A 4,455-nucleotide genomic window follows, 5' to 3' on the forward strand; every position below is an offset into this window, starting at 1 on the left:
CATAACAATCCACAAAACTCGGTATTTATAGCAGAAAAAAGAAGAGAAAAACAAACCTAAATAGGGCTTGTATTTTGGAATATAAAACATATTTTTGCACTCAGAGAAAATGAGTGAGCTTGCACCTCGTCTCATTTCAGCAACTGATGTTTAAGCCTTGGAAATTAAATACTAGCCACCTTTGGCTTCAGAGAAGGGATGGAGGTGGGAAGCTGGCTTTGCCAAGGCCCTTTGGGCCTAAGTAGCAATACCCTGCATGGCCATGTTGGAGAATAGACTGCCAATTGTGCCAAATTATATGATGCTTTTGAGATGTGCACAAATAGCCCATTATACTTTTCACAGCATTCCTTCATTAAGCCCGCAGAATTGTTTTTTTTATGTTTTTCTCGTAATAGCTTCTGAAAGGTCAAGAATTGCTTACTTGACTTTCCAGTGCCCTTCGGGCCATTAACCATTTGCAGCTTCTGCTCCTCAGAGCCGACATTTGCTGGAAGGTCTCCCATTGGGTATTGCCTGGTCCCTCTCCCCAGTGCACGTGAATCCCCCCGCCCCCAATGGGATGGGGAAAAGAAGGAGGATTCTGGAATCTCTGCCAGGAGAGATTTTGTTTGGCTTTCTGTTATAGTTAATGTTTAGCTCTGGTGGCATCAGGGAAGCAGTAGGGCAGAGGGCAGGGGTTTTGAGCGTGGGCCTTGGATCAGACAACCTGAGTTCAATTCCAGACTTATTCCTTCTGAGGTAGGTGACCTGGGGCAAGCAGTCTCAGCTCTCAAGGGCTCAGTTATTATCTATGTAAAATGGGAATAATAGTAGCACCACTTCAGAAGGGGCTTTCCTGGCACAGAGTGAATATTAAAATGTTGACTCAAAAGCAATTAGCTTTGTGGGAGGCGAGAGGGTGATTGGCAGGGCCTCACCTAAAGTGAGGGTGTTCAGCACGCTCCCTGGATGAAGGCCTCAACTACAACATGACCTTTACCTTAGGAATGAAAACAAGTAACCTAAACATTTGTACCCTTATATTAATCTGAAATTAAAAAAAAAATAGCAAGCAGCCTTGGAAGTCTGTTGACCGGCAACACTGTTATATACACTCTGCTGTTGCCAACATGTGGCCCACTCCCAGCTCTCACGCAGATCTGTATGGAGGCAGTGACATTTACCAAAAGCCTTTTATGTGCCAACAGCTTACTTATATTTACATAGTTCCCATTTAATTCTCTGCACAATTCCTGTAAAATAGGTATTCTTGCTGTATTCATCTAATACATGAAAAAACTAATGCTTAGTAGTAGTACTGTCTTTGTTCGTGTTCTGTTGCTTAGAATACATGAAGTTAGGTAATTTATAAAGAAAAGGAATTTGTTTCTTTAGTTATTGAGGCTGAGAAGTTCAAGATCAAGGGGCTGCATCTGCTGACAGCCCTGCCTGGTGAGGACTCCTTGCAGAGGCCCAAGGTGGTTCAGGGCATCACACCATGATGGGGCTGAACACGGTAGCCTTAGCCTCTTTTTTTTTTTTTTTATAAAATCCCCAATCCCACTCCCATGATAGCCTATTAATCCATTAACCCATTAAACCATGAATGCATGAATGGCAGAATCCATTCATGAAGGCAAAGCCCTGATACTGCCACATGGGGATTACATTTCAATAAGAGTTTTGGAGGGGACAAATATTCAAATCGTAGTAGCTACCATTTAGTGAGTCTTTATTATGTGCCAGGACTGTTTTAGGTGCTTTAATCTGATTTTCTTGTGTTTTAGTTTTAAGAGATAAAATCTTTGTCACCCAGGTTGGAGTGCAATGGCAATAGTGCAATGATAGCTCACTAACCTCAAATTCCTGGGCTCAAATGTCCTCGTGCCTCTTCCTTCTGAGTAGTTAGGACTCTAGGTGCATACTACCTACCATGCTTGGCTAGTTTAAAAATATTTTTTGGTAGAGACAAAGTCTTGCTTATGTTGCCCAGACTGATTTTGAACTCCTGGGCTCAGCTATTCTCCCACCTCAGCCTCCTAAAGATTATAGAGTTTGATCTGTTTCATTGTCGATGGGAATTTCATTTTTTTCCCCATTTTTTTGCTATGATGAAGAAAGTGCTGCTGTGGACCTTCTTGTACATGTCTTCATGGGTACATGAATGGGATTTTCTCTTGGGAATAGTCTGGAATAGAACTGTTGGATAGAAGATGTGTCTGTTCAACTTTACCAGGAATATGAACTTATTTTCCAATGTGACTGTAATAACTTATCCTCTTGCTAGAATTTGTATGCCTTCTCATTAAGCCACATCCTCTCTTACATTCAGTGTTCACATTTTTCCTAAATTAATGGGTATAAAATAGCATTTTTGCCGTGACCTATATTTCTCTGACTACTAATGAGATTGATAATCTCTTTTTATATTAAATGTTGGCCACATGTATCTCCATTTCTGTGAAATATCTATTCATGGCTTTTCCCAATTTTTCTATGGAATAATTTGCTTTCTCTTATTGATTTGTAGGAGTTCCTTGTCTTTTTTCATACTAATCTGTTGGTGGCTAGATCATTGCAAATAACTTCTTCCTATATGTAATTTCTTTTCTGACTTTCTTTTGGGTATTCTTAGCTTAATTTCCTGGTTTTAATGAACTGGAATTTATCAATTGCCTCTTCAATGATCAGTATACTTTGTATCTTATTTAACAAATCTTTTCCACTTTTTTCCTAAAAGTCTTACTTGTGACATTAAAATCCTTAATAAATCTAGAATTGATTTTTGAATATGACTTGAAGCAGGGATCTAAAGTAATACTTTTCTGTTACAGAAAATGTTTTTTTCTGGCTCAATTTATTGAATTTCCTCTCCTTACCTGACACCTTCTCCAGTACATAGTGCTGCCTGTAATCCTAGCACTCTGGGAGGTCAAGACGGGTGGAACTGCTTGAACTCAAGAGTTAGAGATCAGGTCTGAGAAAGAGGGAGTCTCCCCTCGCTACTAAAATTAGAAAAACTAGCTGGGTGTAGTGGTGGATGCCTATAGTCCTTGCTACTTGGGAGGGTGAGGCAGGAGGATCATTTGAGCCTAAGAGTTTGAGGTTACTGTGAACTATGATGCCATGGCACTCTATCCAGTGCCAGGGTGACAGAGTGAGACTGTCTCAAAAAAAAAAAAAAAAAAAAGGGCGGTGGCTGTGGTTCAGTGGGTAGGGCTCTGGCCTCATATACCAAGGGTGGCAGGTTCGAACCTGGCCCTGGCCAAACTGCAACAAAAAAACAGCTAGGTGTTGTGGCAGGCGCCTGTAGTCCCAGCTACTCGGGAGGCTGAGGCAAGAGAATCACCTAAGCCCAAAAGCTGGAGGTTGCTGTGAGCTGTGATGCTGCGGCACTCTACCGAGGGTGACAAAATAAGACTCTATCTCTTAAAAAAAAAAAAAGAAAGAGAAAAAAAGTCATTAATAACAACAGTCAAAATTTGGGTGTTAGGGTATCTATTTTTCTAGAATATACAAGTACATTTCCCATGGAAGTACACACAGATACACAGAAATATATACACACACCCATACAGGAACAAATTTAAAATAAGTATTGATTGTTTCCTATATGCAAAGCTCTATGTTTAAGGCTTTATTGTTGCCAAAGCTGAGAGATGGTATTTAGGAAATATGATACTGCTTATGATGCTAATAATAGTGTTAGAAGGAAATTTGTTTTCCATTTGGCAGCTAATATAATTCCTCTTTGGGTACCTTAGTCCAGAAAGGCATTTATTTCATATCCCTAGGTTTTATTCCTGCCCTAAGCTAAGGACATAAATCACTCTCCAACCCCAAAGTGACACACTTATCCTCCAAGCAAACCACTATCAGCTTGTTTAATAAAACAAAACATTGCATATTGCATTTTTAAAGAGCTATACCTTGGCCTTAAAATCAGATTTGTGTTTGAGTCCTCAGTCTGTTACTTATTAACTTTATGACCTTGGACAAGTCCTAGAACTTCTTGGAGTCTCAGTTTCTTCATCTTTAAAATGAAGCTAATATCTACCTTGCAGAGTTGCCAGGAGGGTTAATGTATTTTTCATAAGCCTCATAAAATGCTTGCCAATATTTGCTTTTGCATTTTTAATTAGTTTTTGTTTTATTAAGAAAGTAATATGGGCTTGTTGTAATATTTTTGATCAGAACAGAAGGGCATATGGTAAAAAGTAGAAGTCCCTTTCCTCCAAATGTTCCCTATTCTTCCCCTCAATCCGCCTCACTCTCTTGAAGAAAAAACATTAAAGTTCTCAGGACACATTATTGTTAGGAACATTCTAAGGTCCCACGACAGGCAAAAATCCTTGAGATCCTGTATAAACATCATATCACAAGTAAGCTAAAATGTCCGGTACATTTCATTTCTTTTTTTTTTTTTTCTTTTTTTTTTTTATTGAACGGTAACTATGTACATTAATGCACTTC

At 39.3% G+C, this 4,455-nt stretch overlaps 1 long non-coding RNA gene across 1 annotated transcript in view; it reads left to right on the forward strand.

The window, feature by feature from the left end:
* The first annotated feature begins 684 nt into the window (after positions 1-684).
* The window catches only part of LOC111723734, a 13,506-nt gene continuing 9,735 nt past the window's right edge, over positions 685-4,455 (forward strand). The window contains exon 1 of the long non-coding RNA XR_002772217.1: positions 685-741. This is a non-coding gene — a long non-coding RNA (uncharacterized LOC111723734). The remainder of the gene's footprint in view (positions 742-4,455) is intronic.

Source organism: Otolemur garnettii, unplaced genomic scaffold, assembly GCF_000181295.1.
Source record: "Otolemur garnettii isolate 467f Iridium unplaced genomic scaffold, OtoGar3 scaffold00015, whole genome shotgun sequence".
Lineage (NCBI taxonomy): Eukaryota > Metazoa > Chordata > Mammalia > Primates > Galagidae > Otolemur > Otolemur garnettii.